This window comes from Ornithorhynchus anatinus, chromosome 8 (assembly GCF_004115215.2).
Source record: "Ornithorhynchus anatinus isolate Pmale09 chromosome 8, mOrnAna1.pri.v4, whole genome shotgun sequence".
NCBI lineage: Eukaryota > Metazoa > Chordata > Mammalia > Monotremata > Ornithorhynchidae > Ornithorhynchus > Ornithorhynchus anatinus.
In genome coordinates, this window is record NC_041735.1 from 65,406,889 (window position 1) to 65,427,661 (window position 20,773).

Sequence of the window (20,773 nt, forward strand, 5' to 3'; positions counted from 1 at the left end):
AATTATGGTATTTGTTAAGTGCTTACTATGTGCAGAGCACTGTTCTAAGCGCTGGGGTAGATACAAGGTAATCAGGTTGTCCCCCTTGAGGCTCACAGTCTTAATCCCCATTTTACAGATGAGGTAACTGAGGGCCAGAGAAGTGAAGTGACTTGCCCAAAGTCACACAACTGCTAAGTGGCGGAGCCGGGATTAGAACCCGTGACTTCTGACTATCAAGCCCGGGCTCTTTCCACTAAGCCACGCTGCTTCTCCAGCAAACACTTAGTATTGTAAGCACTTAATAAATATGAATGAATATTATAAATTGTTTATTCATATTACTCTCTTCCTCTCCTTCTAGACTGAAAGCTTGCTGTGGGCAGGGAACCGAGTCTACCAGCTCTGTTGAATTGAACTACCCAAAGCGCTTAGTACAATGCTTTCCACACAGTAAGCACTCATTAAATACCATTGATTGTCTGATTGATTGATGATCCCTGCCCACAAGGAGCCTATAGTCTAAGGAGCTGGTGAAGCAGCGTGGCTCAGTGGAAAGAGCCCGGCCTTAAGAGTCAGAGGTCATGGGTTCTAATCCCGGCTCCGCCGCTTGTCATCTGGGTGACTTTGAGCAAGTCACTTCACTTCTCTGTGCCTCAGTTGCCTCATCTGTAAAATGGGGATCAAGACTGTGAGCTTCATGTAAAACAGGGATGGACTGTGAGCCCTAAGTGGGACAACCTGATTACCTTGTATCTACCCCAGCGCTTAGAACAGTGCTTGGTACATAGTAAGCGCTTAACAAATACCAGCATTATTATTATTAATGAACTGACAGGGAATCCAAGCAAACTCGGGGGGAAGAATAAATGCTTTTAAAACGCTGGGAAGTACAGTCCCAAATAATGTAAAATAGCAAGAGTTGTTAAGTGATCTTAACTCATTTATTCAAGCAGAGATCTTGATCACGATACCATAGCAGATAAAAATTAGAGTGGTATTTTAAGTGCTTATTATGTGTCAACTATGGGTCTAAGCACTGGGGCAGATTTATAAGTAGACTGGAAATGGTCTATTTTCCACCTCTAGCTCACAGTCACAGTGGGAGGGAGAACAGTTTCCCAATGAGGAAACCGAGGAATAGAGAAGTTAAATGACTCATCCAAGGTCACCCAGCAGGCTAGTGGCAGAGCTGGGATCTAAAACCTAGTTCTCCTGACTCTCAGTCTTGCCCTCTTTCCTTTAGGCCATGTTCCTTCTCTAGATTCTACTTGACTTTAGATGCCTAATTTATCCACTTGTTCTGGCTTTAGTCAAATAAACTTAATTCAAGTCCGCGACAGTGGTAGAAAACGAAAGGAACAAGCAAACACACAAAAACTGCCTTCTTTAAAAACTATTGATGAAGTATAAAGATGGGGACTTGTGGAAAAAATGTATCTTCAACTCACTGGATCATCCCACGAGATGAAAACTGCACCTCTTTGGAAATTTTACCCAATCAAAGGTTTAAATCTGTTCCCAGGCATTATGACGTTCGGTTGCACCATCGTGTATTGATTATGCTTGAGGGCGCCTTCTTGTGTGATTTTTCTGGGCGGGCAATGCGATTTTAATTGTTTTTGTCCACGCTATCACACTTCAATACCCCCAAAGCAAGATCTTCCTGTTAAATCATCAATCCTTCAGCCTACAATAAATGTGCTTTTGAGCTTCATCAAAACATGTCTACTGAAATTACTCAAGAGTGACTTTTCAGCTCTTTGGAAGATATATTCCTTGGAAAGCTCAACTGAGTTCCCCCTTTTTTTAATAGATTAACCTTCAAATTTGGTAATTTCTTTTTAGATTACCGTCCAGTTTCGCACGGAGTAGCCGATCAACAAATAATAGCAAGGAGATGTGTCTACCAACTCTGTATTTGTACTCCCCCAAGAGCTTAGTACAGTGCTCTGCACACAGTAAGTGCTCAATAAATACCATTGATTGATTGATTGCACACACTAAGGTTCAATAAATACGATTGACTGTTTGACAGCGAGTCTTGGGTAAGAATGCACAGAGGGGAATCAGACACAGTCCGTGTCCTCGCTGGGGAGATCCACAATCTGAAAATCAGGACTGTTGATTGATCGATTGATTGATTGAACGGAGACAGTGACTGGACTTCTGGAGTTTGGTTTTAGGTTATTTGTTCCTCTTATGAAGGTTTTGTAAGTTGATCTTCCCTGGGTAATTTTATTTAAAATTTTTCTCCCTAAAGAACTACTTCAAAACAAAGGACTATTGTGAAACTTCGATGAATAATAAGTAAAAAAAAAATAATAATGTTGGCATTTGTTAAGCGCTTACTCTAAGCGCTGGGGTAGATACAGGGTAATCAGGTTGTCCCACGTGAGGCTCACAGTTAATCCCCATTTTACAGATGAGGGAACTGAGGCAGCGAGAAGTGAAGTGACTTGCCCACAGTCCCACAGCTGACAAGTGGTGGAGCTGGGATTCGAATCCATGACCTCTGACTCCCAAGCCCGGGCTCTTTCCACTGAGCCACAGTTTTAGTAATAATAGTAGCAATCGTAGTAGTATTCATTGAATCGTATTGATTGATCGCTTACTGCGTGCAGAGCACTGTACTAAGGGCTTGGAAAGTACAATTCGGCAACAGATGGAGATAATATCTACCCAACAACGGGCTCACAGTCTAGAAATAATAGCAGGGTACTACACTTTATAATCAAATGTCCAAAAGTTCCATTCCTGGTTAAGTAAGAGGTTTGTTTGTTTCTTTTTTTCACCCCTCCGCTGGGGATCCTGATTCAAAATGGCCACCACAAAACAGCCCCAAGTGTGTTATTTCTGTTCCTGCTTCTTGTCAGGAACTGAGGCCAAATGTTCTTTGTGTTCTTGCTGACTGTTGTTTTCCACTGGCTCCTGTCCACAAGCCTAAAGCTTTCTCCACTAGATAGGAGACCAATCAATCAATCAATCAATCATATTTATTGATTATCAAGTGAAAACTCCTCATTATTGGCTTCAAAGCTGTCCATCCCCTGGCCCCCTCCTACCTCACCTCCCTTCTCTCCTGCTCCATCCCAGTCCACAGACTCCGCTCCTCTGGTGCCGCTCACCTCCTCACTGGGCCTCCTTCTCGCCCGTCCCGCCGTCGACCCCTGGCCCACCTCCTACCTCTGGCCTGGAACACCTTCCCTCCTCAAATCTGCCACACGTCCCCCTTCAAAGTATACTGAAGGCTCACCTCCTCCGAGAAGCCTTCCCAGAATAAGTCCTGCTTTTCCTCTGTTCCTCCTCCCCTCCCCCTCACCCCGACTCGCTCTCTTTGCTCTACTCCCCTTCCCCGCCCCACAGCACTTGTAAATATAAGTACAATAAGTAAAATTCTATTTATTTATATTAATGCCTGGTTACTTGTTTTGATGTGTATATGTTTAGATCTACAATTCTATTTATTCATATTGATGCTATTGATGCCTGTTTATTTGTTTTGATGTCTGTCTTCCCGCTTCTAAACTGTGAGCCCGTTGTGGGCAGGGATTGCCTCTCTTCATTGCTGAATTATACTTTCCAAGTGCTTAGTACAGTGTTCTGCACACAGTAAGCTCTCAATAAATACAATCAAATGAATGAATAAACGAACACTGTGCCCTTATTGTCTGCAGAGCACTGTACTAAGCAGTTGAGAGAGTATCATATCACCATTCATTCATTCAATCATATTTATTGAGCATTTACTCTGTGCAGAGCACTGTATCAAGCACTTGGAAAGTACAATTCGGCAACAGATAGAGACAATCCATACCCAAAAATGGGTTCATGGTCTTGAAATATAACAGACATCTTCCTTGTCCACATTGAGTTTAGGGGGGAGAGAGACATTGATATAAATAAACAAATAAATATTATGTGCAAAAGTTCTGTGGGACTGTGTATGGGGATGAATGAAAAGAGCGAATCAGGGTGACCCAGAAGGGAGTGGAAGAAAAGTAAAGAAGGCTAAGATATTACAATGATGCCAAAGGATTTCCTTCATGTCCTTCTCCCAATTTTTTTTCTTTATTTCCCAAACTCCTTTCTGAGACAGAAAGCTAGATTATTATTTTTTTAATATTTCTCTTTTATAAATGGAAGCACTAAGACACCAGTGACTTAAAGAGTCTCTCTAGACCCTACAACAGAAGGATCCAAAGGCCAGAAACATGGCTTAGTGGTAAGATAATGTTCTTGGCTGGAAGGAGATCCTGGGTTTAATCCCAGCTTTTCCGAGGCCCTATTGTCTAACTTTAACCTCTCTGGGACTTGGTTTACTCCTCTGTAAAATGGGGATAAGATGGATGATGAGCCTCTTGTAACCCTCTAAACCGTGAGCTCTTTGTGGGCAAGGAATGCATATCCCAACTCTGTGATATTGTGCTCTCCCAAATTCTTAGTACAGTGCTCTGCACACAGTAAGTTCTCAATAAATATGATTGACTGATTATGGAACAGGGATTGTGTAGGAACTGATAACCTTGTATCTACCCCAACACAGTAAAGTCCACTGTAAGTGCCTAATAAATGCCATAATAATTATTATTCCTAATGTCTTTGTCATTAATTTTCATTTGTCACTTTCTGGACTTGCATTTATATCAGACCCTTCCAGAAACATCTAGAAAATTCCAGATCTAGATCATCTGCTTCCCTCTCCCAGTCAGACTTAGCTGTTTGTTATTGTCAGTCAACATTTATTATTTTCCTTCAAGTGACCGCCGTGCTCATAATGGGTGCTATTATAATTATTTTATTAGCCATTTAGGTATTGCTATTTCTAGGGTAACTATATATATATATATATATATATATATATATATATATATATATATTTCTATTTATTTATGTTGATGCCTGTTGTTTTGATGTCTGTCTCCCCCGCTCTAGACTGTAAGCCCATTGTGGGCAGGGTTTGCCTCTCTTTATTGCTATACTGTACTTTCTGAGTACTTAGTACAGTGCTCTGCACGCAGTAAGCACTCAGTAAATACAATTGAATGAATGAATGAATGAATGAATGAATGAATAAATATCTCTGCTCACCTGAGGTTTAATACTCACACCAGCCTACAGGTACGGCCTAGTGGAAAGAACAAAGGCCTGGGAGTCAGAGGATTCATTCACTTACTATGTGCAGAGCACTGTACTAAGCGCTTGGAATGTACAAATTGGCAACAGATAGAGACAGTCCCTGTCCTTTGACGGGCAGAGGATCTGGGTTCTAATCCTAGCTCCAGAACTTGTCTGCTGTATTACCTCGGACAAGTCACTTCACTTCTCTGGGCCTCAGTTACCTCATCCGTAAAATGGGGATTAAAGCCGTGAGCCCCACCTGAGACCTGGACCATGTCCAACTCGATTAGCTTGTATCAACTCCCGTGTTTAGTACAGTGTCTTGCACATAGTAAGCACTTAATAAATACCATTCAAAAAGAAAATAGTGGGAAAAGTGAAGAAATCTTCCAGAGACAAGGCAGAAGTTCAGACTTCTTCCTGGTTAGCCTCGGACTCTTGTTCCTACTACAACCAAAAATCTAGCAATTTTTTCTCAGGCAGCTCCCTCTGCCTTACCGGGCTTAATTGGAATTAAGACTCCGAGTCCATTGAGAGTTAATCTGGGGCAGAGAGAGGGAGAGAGAGGGCAACTTTGGAGACAGAGGAAAGAATTCATGGAGGAGAGCAAGCAGGAAGACTTTGTCTTAGCCCCTGAGCTTGCAGCTGCAATAAACTGTCTCTTATTTGCTATTGGGGCTGGGATGATGTAAGAAAAAAGGATTAGCATTCCAGTAAGCATTTTCTTTTGCCCTTTCAGAGCTGTGGTTCAAAATGGCTTAAGCCTCGGTTAGGGATTAAACTTGTGGTTGAACTTCCTTCTTTCTGGGGCACATACTCTCACACCAACCCACCTTATGTGCAAGCACAACCTGATAAATGTTTATATTCCTGATGCGGCTAAGCCTTAGTAAATGTTGATTGCTTCCAGCACCTATGACATAACACTTGCATGTTTTCCATCTTGTTATAAAGTAATAAAAATGCTTAGAGACTCACTCTCCATGCAGAAGAAAGATGACTCACCGTAACGATGATGAGAAAACTTAAAAGGGAAATGTCAGGAGGTTGCTGAAGTGGGTCAGGACGTGTATTAGGAATGCCTTCGGAAAAACTACTTTCGGAAAGTACGTCTCCCTTCTTCTCTGTCCGAGTCCACTGAGGCATTCGCCATCTTAGCGGTGCCACAGAGCATAAGTGCTGGGGGAGGAGGGCCTATAAATATTCATTCATTCATTTAATCGTATTTATTGAGTGCTCACTGTGTGCAGAGCACTGTACTGAGCTCTTGGGAGAGGACGAGCTAACAATAAATAGGCACAGTCCCTGCCCACGACAAGCTTACAGTCTAGAGGGCAGGGAACGTCTTACAGTGCTCAGCGTTTAGTTCAGTGGTCTGCACACAGTAAGTGCTTAATAAATACCATCGATTGATGACTGCTAAAGGCGGCTGCTGGTTTGACAGGATGGGGACTTCGGGGAATTAATTGGGGAAGGCTAAATGCAAGAGGTGAGAGTCTAATAATTTTTTTTGCAGATTGGGTGGGCTGTGGTCTGATCTATTTGGGGAGAGGAAAGAGGTGAGATGACAAGCTGATAGGTGAGATGGAGAAAGAGGGCCAGAAGCCCTGAAGTCAGTGGTCAGGAGTTTTTACTCTATGCGGAGGAGGCTTGGGCAACCAGAAACAATCTGCCTTGTCACAGGGCTCATCAGAAACAACAGACTACCACAGACTGAAAACCAGAAGAAAACTGAAGTCACAAAATAACTCCTGCATTGCCTGAAGAAAAAATAATATGGTATCTTTTAAGTGGTTTCTATGTGTCAAGCTCTGTTCTAAGCCCTGGGGTAGATACAAATGAATCAGGTCAGACACAGTCCCCATCCCACATGGGATTGACAGTCTAAACATGAGGGAGAACATGTATTGAATTGGTATTTTACAGTTGAGATAAATGAGCTGAGATAAATGAGGCACAGAGGAGTGAAGTGACTTGTTCAAGGTCACTCAGCAGGCGAGCAGAGCAGCTAGAATCAGGAGCCAGGCCCGAATTCTGATTCTGATTCCCTGGCCCATGACCTTTCCATCAGACCAGGCTGCTTCCAACGGCCTAGTACAACTTAGTACTCCTGAAACACTTTTGATATTCACCTCACCATCCATTCTCACAAGACTTATTGTGTCCACATCCTATACTCTGTTGCTTCCCTTATCTGTAATTTATTTTTAATATGTGTCACCCCGACTAAACCATAATCTCCTTGTAGGCATGGATCATTTCTACCAACTGTGTCCAACCTAATTACCTTGTCTCTACGTCAGCGCTTAGAACAATGTTTGGCACATAGTAAGCACATAACAAATATCACAATTATTAACTATATTGTGCTCTCTCAAGAGCATAGTACGATGCTCTGTCCACAGTGAAAACTCAATAAATACCATGGATGGATGGATTGATTGGCACCTGGCTAGTTCTATCAATCAGTCAATCAATGGTATTTCTTGAGCACCTACTGTTTGCAGAGCACTGTACTAAGCAATTGGGAGAGTACAATGCACACAGTCAATAGACATGTTCCCTGCCCGCAACAAGGTTAGTTCTACATTATTATTATTTTGCCATTTGGTTTCTGACTATATGCAAAGTATGCAAGTTGAAGTTTGGTGACAGGATACATTTTTAAATTTATCTGTCAAATTAAAGCGATGGATAACTAAAACATATTTCTAATTAAATGTATTTTTAACTAAATGAAAACAATACTTCTGGAAATGTCTTAAATTCCACTCATTTTTCAATAATGAAACAAATTCCTTTTGTTCTGCCTAATTTTCACATCACTTGTCAAACTTCTGTTTTCATAAACTTTCAGGAGAGACACATTGAAAAAAAGCAAAAAAAAAAGGCAACTCCCGTGTCACTCTGATAATTAAAATACATTTCTTGTCAGAGCCAATATGAACTGCAAGATTTTCCTCTTAATAAAAATCGCCAGATCTAAAATTTGGGGTTATACCCTATCATCGAATGTGGCCAGACGGGAAGACTGTTTGGTTAGAAAGAATGTCGCTCCTGATCCAAAAAGGAATCTTAAATGATTTTAATTGCAACATAGATTAAATAAATATTTCAAAACAAATCAAACTTAATTCACTATCAAAAGCTCCAGCAAAGTTCATTCGGATTAAGTATGCAAGGCCAGCAAAAGGCCAAGAATTCTGGCTAGCCTGTGACAGACAAAGGAAAGACATTGGCATAAAAGAGTCTACAGTTAGTCCCTGCAAGAGAAAGTGCTGGCAGAGCTTCTTCAAACTCTTGAGGTGAAAAATGGGTTTAGAAGTAGGAAAGTCAGGCTGTACAGCTCAGAAAAGATTCTGCCGAGTGAAGGAACAGTTGTGTGAACCTTGAGGGGAGATTGGGAGGAGGCTACATTCGGTCTTTTGTCGCTTTTCTCGGGGTTTTGATTTCCCAGGGGTTCATTCTGTCCAGATTCCCTCTCACACTGCCCATAGATCTTTTAGTCAAGGATGAAGCGAATTGGACCACTGGGATTTGTTGGTTCCGAATTCAGGAGAGCTCTGAAGCTTTGTGTTCTTTTCAGAACTGGTTCCCTGTCTCATCGGATCTAGTGTGGAGAGCACCTGTGGCAAGAAACCTAACTTGACCCCCAATCCCGACTTTACTGAGCTGTGTGACCTTGGGGAAGTCAATTAATAATAATAATAATAATAAACTTGGTATTTGTTAAGCGCTTACTATGTGCAGAGCACTGTTCTAAGCGCTGGGGGAGATACAGGGTCATCAGGTTGTCCCAGGTGAGGCTCACAGTCTTCATCCCCATTTGACTGATGAGGGAACTGAGGCCCAGAGAAGTGAAGTGACTTGCCACAGTCACACAGCTGACAAGTGGCAGAGCAGGGATTCAAACCCATCACCTCTGACTCCCTAGCCCGGGCTCTTTCCACTGAGCCATGCCGTTTCTCTGATAAGCGTTCTGCCCCTCGGTTTCTTCTGCCGTTGCCTCCATATTGGATGGAGAAGGGGGGTAATCCATAGTGGTGGGGAGGGGGTCCTGCTTGAAATGACAGATGAGAATTCAACTCCGAGAGCTTCCAACAAGAGGACGTGAGGTTGCTGAAAGAGTAGGAGTGGATTTAGGACACCAGCCTTGCTCTTGTCCTTGATTGCATCGTTTCCACAGGTAAAAGCAACTGTGGTGAATGGAAGGTCGAGATGGCTGCAGTTTCCTCAGGAAAAAATGTTGACCTTTGGCACTGGTTCTCTCATCGGGCCGTAGGTTGACTGGGTCATTGTGGATGGCATCCCCTTTTTTCACGGGATGCTGAACTCTAAGCAACTCCCATTCTAAAGAGTTGTACTTTTCAAAAGAGTTCAAAATTATCACTATAGAAAGCTGCTAGGCCAAAGCAGGGGTCCTGACATCATGTCATATTGGGGGTCAAGGAAGAGGGGGCTTTGATGTGGTGGGCCATTGAGGGTTGGGGCATTCTGTGGGGAGATGGACGGAAAAGTGGGAGAGAAAAGGGTAAAGCGGAAAGAAAAACTTGGGAGAAATGGGGACAGAGAGGAAAGACAGGGAGGAAGGAAGAACAGGAGAAAAAGGAGAGGCAGAAAAAGGAACAAGGAGAAGGAGAAGAAGGTACAGAGTGATAAGATTAGGAATAAAGGTGTTTATTGTTATTATTATAATCATTATCATATTTTTAAAGTACTTGATATATGCCAGGTACTAAGAGCTGGGGTGGGTACAAGCAAATCGGGTTGGACTGGTCACTTTACTTCTCTGTTCCTCTGTTCCCTCATCTGTACAATGGGGATTAAGACTGAGAGGCCCATGTGGGACAGGGACTGGGCCCAACCTGATCCACCCCAGTGCTCAGTACAGTGCCTGATACACAGTAAGCACTTAACAAATTCCACGATTACTATTATTATCATTATTACCACAAATAGACCACACCTCGCAACAAGTGGGGCGATGTTCATTCATTCAATAGTATTTACTGAGGGCTTACTATGTGCAGAGCACTGCGCTAAGCACTTGGAATGTACAATTCGGCAACAGATAGAGACAATCCCTGCCCAATGACGGACTTACAGTCTAATCGAATCGGTTGATTTTCCAAACCATCAACCGATCTGAAACAGTTCAAATAATTCTGCTGCTCTGTAAGGTCCTCCAGGTCAGGTGGACTGTAACTACCAGCTCTATCCTATTGTCCTCTCCCTTGCACTTAGTACAGTTCTCTGCACACGGGAGATAAGCAAGCTTCTCGAGGGCAGGGATCGTGTCTAGCAACTCTGTCGTACTCTCCCAAGTCTTTCGCACAGTGCTCTGCGCAAAGTAATTCTTCAAATGCCACCGAGCCATTTCAGACCCAAGCGACTCCATAAACGCACCCTCTTCAGAATTTCCCATCTTCTTCGGTAAAGCCGTTCTGGTATAAATAGCCATAGAGTTTTCTTGGTAAAGATACAGAAATGGTTTATCTTTACCTTCTTCCATGTAGTAAAAACTTGAGTCTCTATCATTGGCTTTAACGTTCTGATCACTTGATCGTCCGCCTCTGGCTCTTTCCCCTGCATCTTCTGCCCAGAATGGGTGAACCGACTTTGACGCTTCAGTTTAGACCTTTCGATTCTGGGTAGCCCCGTGTGGTGGAGTCATTCATTCATTCAATAGTATTCACTGTTCTAAGTTCATTGTTCTAAGTGTGGCCTACACAGACTCTCCTGCCATGATAAGGCATCAATTCTTAGGAGAGGCATGTAGTAAGCACCCAATAAATACCATGAAGATGAAGATGAAGATGACGATGATGGTAAGTGCTGAATAAGTACCACTGATGGATTGCTTGCCAAAGCTCTACTATTGCATTAGTGAGAGAGGAGGAATTTTCTATGGAGAAGCAGCGTGGCTCAGTGGAAAGAGCACGGGCTTTGGAGTCAGGGCTCATGAGTTCGAATCCCAGCTCTGCCACTTGTCGGCTGTGTGACTGTGGGCAAGTCACTTAACTTCTCCGTGCCTCAGTTCCCTCATCTGTAAAATGGGGATTAAGACTGTGAGCCCCACGTGGGACAACCTGATTCCCCTATGTCTACCCCAGCGCTTAGAACAGTGCTCGGCACATAGTAAGCGCTTAACAAATACCAACATTATTATTATTATTATTCTGTCTCTGGCCCGGAACCCCCTCTCTCCTCATATCCAGCGGGCAATTACTCTCTCCCCATTCTTAATGAAAGCGCATCTCCTCCAAGGGGCCTTTCCCAGCTAAGCCCTCCTTTCTTCTTCTCCTTCTGCTTGGCCCTGACTTGCTCCCTTTCTTCCTCCCGCCCTCCCAGCTTCACAGCACTTATGTCCATAACTGTCATTGATTTACAGATAAGTAAATGTCTCCTCCTCTAGATTGTAAGCTCGTTGTGGGCAGGGAATGTGTCTGTCTACTGTTCCATTGTACTTTCCCAAGTGCTCAGTACAATGCTCTGCCCACAGTAAGCGCTCAGTAAGTATGACTGACTGACTTACTGACTGAGGAGAAAGGAGGAAACAGAGCACTAGGAGGATTCCGGAGTGACAACCTGAACCTGCCCTTAAGGATCAACAGTAATTTGGAATTCTTCGGCATCATTATAAAGATTGTAAGCTTCTCAAAGATAGGAAGGACGTATTTTTTTTTTTTCTAGACCAGTCCAAAAACTTTGTACGCTTCCCTGCACACAGCAGGTGCTCAGTAAAGATTGTTGAATCAAACAGAGATTTTTGAGTCAAACTGTGGAGGCTTCCTTTCCCGAAGTGAAATATTTAAACCCTCAGAACCGAGATAACATTTTTCTTCCCATACTCAGTGTATCCAAAGATTGACAAAAATCATTTGGACTGCACTGACTTTTTTTTGGTTCCTTTTTAATTTAATAAAACGCTCCAAATTTAGACATTGTTTTGCTCGGTAAGATTTTGTCACGAATCTCCTTTGCCAAATGGATAGAAAGGCTGGCTGGTTCATCATCCCGAAGATGTAATCACGTCTAATACTTCATTTCTTAACTTCACATCAGGAGTTTCTTGAAGTTGCCTGGAGGGAGAGAAGTTAGAAGTAGCATGACCTAGCTCCCTCTAGCCTGTAAGCTAACTGTGGAATGAGAATGTGTTTGTACCAACTCTAGTTTATTGTACTCTCCCAAATACTTACTAACGTGCCCAGCTCACAGTGAACACTCAATGCACATGATTGACCGGTTGATTGGAAAGAATACGGGCCTGGGAATCAAAGGGCCCAAGTTCTAATCCTGGGTCTGCCACTTGTCTGCTGTGTGACCTTTGGAAAGTCACTTAACTTCTTAGTGATTCGATTACATTGTCTGTAAAATGGGGGTTAAGAGTGTGACTCCCATGTGGGACAGGGACTGTGTCCAACCTAATTATCTTGTATCTCCTCTTCCCTGGTGCTTGGTGCTGTGTCTGGCACGTAACAAATACCATTGAAAAAAAACGAAAAAAGGTAGCCAAGATGCTGCCTCAAGGCAAATGTTGTCCAGGGGAGCAGAGACCCGGTTGCAATCAATCATTCGACGGTATTTATTGTGTGTCTACTCAGTGCAGAGCACGGTAATGAACTTCAGCGAGAGTAGAACAGATGGAAGGCACATGTTCCAACAATAACAAAAAAAAACAATTATGGGATTTGTTAAGTGCTTACTATTTGCCAGGAACTGTACTAAGCAAATACAAGCAAATTGGGTTGGACATCATCCCTGTCCCACATAGGGCTCACCGTCTTAATCCCCATTTTACAGATGAGGTATCTTAGACCCAGAAAAGTAAAATGATTTGCCCCGGGTCACACATTCCCTTATGATCCAGTGAGGAAGACAGACAGGCACATGTTATTCGATAATTCATTCAATAGTATTTATTGAGCACTTACTATGTGAAGAGCACTGTACTAAGCACTTGAAATGTACAATTCGGCAACAGATAGAGACAGTCCCTGCCCATTGACGGGCTTACAGATAATGGGCGCAAAAAGAAGAACAATGAGGAAATCTAATAGGTGACTACTAGTTAGCTTACCAAATAGTTTAGCGCTTAGTACAGTGCTTTACACGCAGTAGGCACTCAGTACATGTGGTTAAATGGGGCAGTTCTCCCATCACTGGGTAGCTGCCCCTGCTGGAGATGGAACCAGGCTCCAGTTAGACACAGGGCATCAGCTCACTCCAGTTTTCATTCATTCATTCATTCATTCATTCATTCATTCAATCGTATTTATTGAGCACTTACTGTGTGCAGAGCACTGTACTAAGATCTTGGAAAGTACAATTCAGCAACAAATAGAGACAATCCCTGCCCGGCACCGGGCTCACAGTCTAGAAGGGGGTGTCTTGTCTGAGTCTCTTGTCTCAGTGTGACCTGAATCTCACAGAAGACATGGCCCTTAGCCTTGGAGGGAGCATGACGTCGATTCGGTCATCCCCCAAAACCGAGAAAAAATCCAACTTTCAGAGCCACCGAGCCAAATTTTCTTCCTTTCCATCCATTTGAAAAGAGCCATTTTTCAAATGATTAGATTTCTGAAAGCTCTTGAAGTGAAATTAAAAAAAGCACTGGATAAATTCTGAATGGACTCCAGCCTGATGGCCTGAAATGACTTTTTAAAAGTCGATTATCGGAACGAATCTGTTGGCCAAACATTGATACTTTATGCTCATTGCATCAAATCTCATTTGAAGGATTGTAGCTTACTGGAAAAATCATAAACATTTTGGTTATGGCAACCACAGATTTTAATGGTTGAAAAGAAAGCACTTCCATATGCTAGAAGCTGCAAACAACTGCCCTGAGAGGTTACCTAAGCAAAGAGCTCTCTCGGTAAATGGATTTACAAGGAGGCACAATAAGAACTGATAATACTGTTCATTTTTTAGATGGCATGTCAAATTTAGGGTAAATGATGCTAAAAAAAATTGCAAAATGGTTCCAGCCTCTTCAACTGCAATAAAATGATCACCATGGTTCTATCTTCCCATCAAAGCAGATGGCTCTAATGATTTTTCAAGCCATAGTTAATTCATCTGCAAACAACACAGATCGGTTTGCACATGTGTACCAAGAGAGAGACGTTTCTGTTCATAAATACTCCCAAAGTTTGCTTTCCCCTCTCATTACTGGCAAATGGTATTTACTTAAGTTAAATTACTTGTGTGAACCATCTCGGAGACAGGACGGGCTTTAAGGTGAATTACCTGGAAAGTGAAATGAACATCACCTGGTTAATGTTAGCCCAATTGACCTCTTGGAATAGACAAGCCTTTCTATTTTCTCTGGAATTAAAGTGGTGTAAGAGAAAGGTAGACTCTTCTAAGTGCAGATTTTAGAAACATGCCCATTTGGTGCTACTTAATGGGTTGATCGGTTGGAAAGTATCTTTGAAAAACAGGTCATTGACGCATCCTGGCAAATATTATTTAGAAATGACCAGAGCAGATGTGGTTTTAGCATGCAGAAATGTGAAATCAGAAATCTTCAAATACCAGGAAAGAAAAAAAAATGAGGTGGGATGAACAGAAAATACAATTGAAAACTCACTGAAAGGTTTGGCTATATCAAGCCCCAAATTCACCTACGAATGCTAGTTTCACCCCTTGGGGAAAAAAAAAAATGAAAATGTGTGCATGCTTATATTTCTCTCCTCCCGGACTGAGGCCCACTTTAATTAACTGAAGTCTAAACAAGGATGAAACAAGCCATTTTGAGAAGCAGCTTGGCCTACTGGAAAGGACACAGGTCTGGGAGTCGGGAGATCTGGGTTCTAATCTCAGTTCTGCCCCGTGTCTGTTATGTGATTTTTGGAAAAATCACTTAACTTTTCTTTGCCTCAGTTTCCTCACCTGTAAAATGGGAATGAAATACCCGTTCTCCTTTCCTCTTAGACTGTGAAGCACTTTGTGGGACTGATCGGATTGTCTTGTGCATACGCCCGTACTATTGTTGTTATTATTATTGTTAAGATCATAAACCAGTTGTAATTTTGAACCTGAAATTAAGTACTGGAGACCTTTTATCTCCAAAGAAACCTGTTTGTTACCAGTACCTTAGTGCCTACCGGTTACCGGGAGATTTTAATTTTTCTACATTATATACTCCAGATTCCAGGGGGAAAAAAAGTGCTTTTTCTTCTCCAGAGCAGGCATTTATCACTTACTGATGTGAGTAATGCGTCCAATTAGGCCATACAAGACCTGTTTTCTTTCTAAACTGATCTTACTTGAAGTTAAAATATGTTTCATGATTCATGATTGATGGTTTGCCAGCTAAACCATTTAAAAGGTAGCAGGAATAGACAAAGGTGTTGGAATGACACTGACTATAATAAATAACATGAGATATGTGTTAAGAAAACTGTGAAATTGGATATTGAAGAGCATTGATGCTTGGGTTAGGAGATGGTCTTGATTCCTATCTGGAATTACCAACAAGCTAAAGTTGTATTAAATCTCCGAACCTAAAGAAAGTTGAAGATGGCACTCCTTGATGGACTTTTATCTAGTCTCTGATATTGTTCCGGGGTGATAAGCATTCAACCCTGAAACTTGCCCAGATGTTATGATTGTTATGTAATAAAGGATTAGGATCATAATCAATTTTAATTTGTAGGCATCCAAGCCTTGGAGCTTCTGGGCCTCTTCGTAGAAAAAGATCTAGGGACATTATTAATCTCGGAGATGGCGATTGCCTAACCTGTATCTAAGGGGAAAAGTGCAAAGAGAGTAGAGGGGATTCAGTCCCAAATGGGAAGAAATAAACTACCTGTCAGTAAGTTTAATTCAAGGAATCAAAAGAAAATCCTGGGAATATCACACCCAAACCCTGCTTTCAGAGACTTGATCTTTAGGAGCAGCGTGGCCTAGTGGAAAGAACACAGGCCTGGGAGTCGGAGGACTTGGGTTCTAATCCTGACTCTGTCACGTGCCTGCTGGGTGACCTTGGTCGAGTCACTTCACTTCTCCGTTCCCTCCTCTGCAAGATGGGGATTCGATACCTGTTCTCCCTCCTTCTTCGTCTGTGAGCCCCATGTAGGACCTGATTATCTCGAACCTAGCCCAGCGCTTAGTACAGGGCTTGGCCCCTAGTAAGCACTTAACAAATGCCACCATCTAACACCAAGTCGCGAGGACGTTGGTGGCGAGTCACACAGTGACTTCTCGAAGGGATCATGAAGATCCCCCTGAAGAATAAAAATACCCTTGGTGACTTTGTTTCCATGGAGATGGACCCAAGAAAATTCTCCTGAGGGGGCACTTTGACGGGACTTCAAGGGAAGTGTTGCCTAATGGACAGAGCACAAAAGACCTGGTTCTGATCCCGGCTCTGCCACTTGTATGCTGTGTGACCTTGGCCAGCTTCCTTAACTTTCTCTACCTCAGTTTTCTCCTCTGTAATAATGGGGCTAAAATACCTGTTGTCCCTTTGTCCTAGGCTGTGGGTCCTGTATGGGACAGAGACTGTGTTTTATCTGCTTATATTGCATTTACCCCAGCACTTAGCACAATGTTTGGGCACCTACAAGCCCAGAACAAATATCACAAATATGATTGAATGAATGAATATAATTACTAGGTGGAAAAGATGATCTGGTAAAATGACAATGAATGGTGTCTTTCTCTTGGTAGGGTGGGGTTCAGCGTGACAACCAGACAAGCTCTAGTGATGCTGTGGTTTCTGTGGGATGGAGTCTTCCCGTTGAGGTGAATGGACAGGCCTCCACCTAACGACTTCGGGACTGAAAATCTGAGCAGAGAAACTGATTCTAGTGCTAGTGGTTTACACGGGTGCCTGTCGCACGCTTTCTCCCCTGCCCGTCGTGTTCATTCGGTCAGTCAGTCAGTCAAATGTATTCATTGAGCCCTTACTGTGTGCAGAGCACTGTACTAAGCATTTGGGAGATTACAATAGAACAGTAAACAGACACATTCCCTGCCCACAGTGAGCTTACAGTCTAGAGCGGGAGGCAGACATTAATATAAGTGAATAAACTACAGATATGACATTAAGTGCTGTGAGGGTGGGAGGGGGGAATGAATGAAGGAAGCAATTCAGGGTGACGTAGAAGGAAGCGTTCCCTCTGGGGCTCCAAATGTCACTGGCAAGAAGGGGGGCAGAGGTACAGCATGTAAGCCTCTTGCGGGCAGGGGTTTTCGCTCTCTATTGTTGTAGAGTACTTTCCAAGGGCTTAATACATTGCTCTGCACACTGTAAACTCTCAATAAATACGATAGAATGAATGAATGATTGTCGTCAGGTGTCCAGAAAGTCCTTTCATTCCACCTAGGACCCAGTGGGAGCTCTGCTACCTTATGTCAAAGCCCCTTAACGTGCCGGGAAGCTGCCTTAGTGGCCGTTGCTGTCCTCACCGCTCACGTCAACCTCCCGTTTCTCAGGATTCCGTTGGGCTCCTCCACTTTGCCGGATACCGTTCCATCGGAGACTGGAACCACAGATGGCTTAGGACCCCTCCCACCTCCTCAGGCACTTCCTAACTTTCAGAGCCAGGAGTAGAACCCTGGTCTCCCGATTTCCAGATCTGGACTCTTTCCGCTGGTCCAACAGAGAGACTCTCCGGGCTTTAGTGTATTGCATTATTGCCGTGGCATCGGTCTCATTATCATCATCATCAGTATTTATTAACTGATAAAAATAGCATAGTGGATAAAGCACAGGCCTGAGAGGCAGAAGGTCATGGGTTCTAATCCCTGCTCTGCCACTTGTCCGCCGTGAGACCTGGGGCAAGTCACTTCATTTTTCTATCCCTCAGTTACCGCATCTATAAAATGGGGATCGAGACTGTGAGCCCCAAGTGGGACCAGGGACTGTGTCCAATCCGATTTGCTCGTATCCACCCCAGTGCTTAGTACAGTGCCTCGCACATAACAAGTACAGCTGTATTGTACCTTCCAAGCGTAAGGAGAAACAGACATGATCTCTGGCCTTGAACTGCTTTTTCTTAAATAGGAACTAATAGACCCGACTTGACGAATATCAATCAATCAATCAATCAATCAATCATATTGACTGAGTGCCCATTGTGGGCGGAACACTGTATTAAGCATTTGGGAGAGTACAAAAAAGCCGAGTAGGCAGATACGTTCCCTGCCCGCAATGAGTTTATAGACTAGCGGGAAAGACAGAAATTAAAATGAATTACAGATATGTTCATAAGTGCTGAGGGGTTGAGAGTGGGGTGAATAAAGGTGAATATATACAGAAATAATAGTAATGATAATCAACAATAACAACAATAATAATGTATTTGATAAGCACCTACTATCTGCCAGGCACTGAAAGAAGTGCTGTGGTCGATACTTTGTCCAGCCTGGTTATCTTGTAATAATAATAATAATAATTGTTGCATTTATTAAGTGCTTACTGTATGCCAGGCACTGTACTAAATGCTAGGGTGGATACAAACAAATCAGGTTGGAGACAGTCCCCGCCCCTCATGGGGTTCAAAGTTCTCAATCCCCATTTTACAGATTAGGTATCTGAGGCCCAGAGAATTGAAGTGACTTGCCCAAAGTCACACAACAGACAAGTGGCAGATCCGTTATTAGAACTCATGACACACAGTAAGCACTTAACAAATACCATGATAATTATTATTATTCTTTTTGCCTCAGTTTCCTCAAATTGAAAATGGGGATTCAACGTCTATTCTCCCCCCACTTGACTGTGACCCCCTGTGGGAAAGGGATTGTATATGGCTGTTTATGACTGTATATGTAACTTGTATCTACCCCAACAACTAGAACAATGCTTGACACATAATAAGCACTTAACAAATACTAATACAAAAAAAAAAAAAAATAGTTCCAACAGGAGGGTTTTCTGTGCCAAGGATAGCGTGTTGTGTGAGCAGTGAATCGGAGGCAGAATGATTGAGGGTGGTGGGTGTTTGCATTCACCATCCAAACATGAGTGTCGGATGACTCAAATGCATAAAGATCTCTGGAGTTCAGAAATCCCAACTTTGCATCCTGCCGGTTGTCTGTCAATCACAGCAACAGTCAAATATCTGCGACTTCATCAGCCTTTTTCACCACCATTTAACCTGGAATGTTGGGTTAGCAAAGGATCAAACATTTCTCTTCAGCGTGAGACGCTAAATAGAATAAGCACGACTTAACACAGCATGGCTCTTCTGAGAAACTGACAGACAGCACCTGATGAATGAGGAAGCAGCTCTCTGTGTGGTAGAAATGGTTTTACATTCAATCTAGAAAGAAAAACAGCACTTCCCTAAGATCGTGGGATCAAAACAGTTTTTAAAGGAGGAGGATAATTTAGTATTTTGGTTTTGCATCAGATGTTCTACTCAAGAATGGGGAATTTAAAATCGGGACTGTTCACTTCAGGATGGGAATTAAGAGGAATTCTTAGCTTCTCCTGTCGGGTAATTTCGTTCTGTTCACAAGAAAAAAACATCTGAAGGTCAGATTTCCAATGAGGTTTAGGTTAGGAGTTTGGAAGAGTTTACTTTTTATCGTGGTCTTAGTTTGATTTCTGACTTCCACGGGATCACTCGAATTAAACTGTTTCAGCCTAGGTTGGGTCATTTAGTCAACAGAGTTAACAGTCTTCTGGGGAAAACTCCCAGAGTTGAAATGTGGTGTTGCTAGACTATATCCTTTAATTGTGTAGGGCTTCCCCGACGCTTGATGCAGTGTACTGAATTCAGTGGGTAACTCAGTAAATATTGCTATTATTACTATCACTGCCGCCAAAGCAATAGCTGCCCTCAAAGAGCTTATGAGCTAACAGGAGGATGGGCGGCTTACATTTAATTACTAGAGGAATCGGTGAATCAATCAATCAAGCAATTAAACAAGCGATCATATTTATTGAGCCCTTACAGTATGCACAGCCCTGCACTAAGCACTTGGGAGAGTACAATGGTGTATCGTCCTATTCTATACCATGCATTTGGGTGTCCAAGAGGGTAACTGATCTGTATGGATTATTGGTCTGCTCCAGTAAATGGCATTATTCTTCAAGGATTTAGGGCCCATTTTGGCAAGGGTCGATGGTGGAAAGATGCACTTCTGACAATTTCAATCTTACCAAATTGAAATTTCCTTGGCTAAACAGTCCACGTTTCTACTTGGATAATGTTCCAAGATGTTGAATTGTTTTGACGATTAAAATGGGTGAGGAAGTCACTGGGGTGATGTTACCTCGGCGAAATGGCAGCTCGTCGACGCTGAAGCTGCCATGACCCCCACCTTTTCGGGGGCCGGTCTCCACAGGCTGGTCTCTACGGGATCCTCCTCCAGAAGGACTTCGGTTCCACCCGGAGCGGCAGCAAGTAAGAACATCTTTAATCCAACTGATTTCAAAATCCTTTAAGTTTGAACATCTATCTCATTACAGCGCACGTCATGAAAACGAAGCAGCAAGCCGCTGCTTGAAAAGCTGTGAAATTTGTTCGTGAGTAACAGCAATCAACTCCGTTATCTAACACAATGCCAACAAGAATGGCATAGAAAAAAAAAAATGAGAAAAATCTAAGGCAAGACTTGGAGGAAATTTGCATTCCCATTCGGAGGGGTGAAGGTGGGCAATAGAGGGAAAGGAGGGTGTCAGTTTAGGGTCCCGCGTCTGGCCTGACGA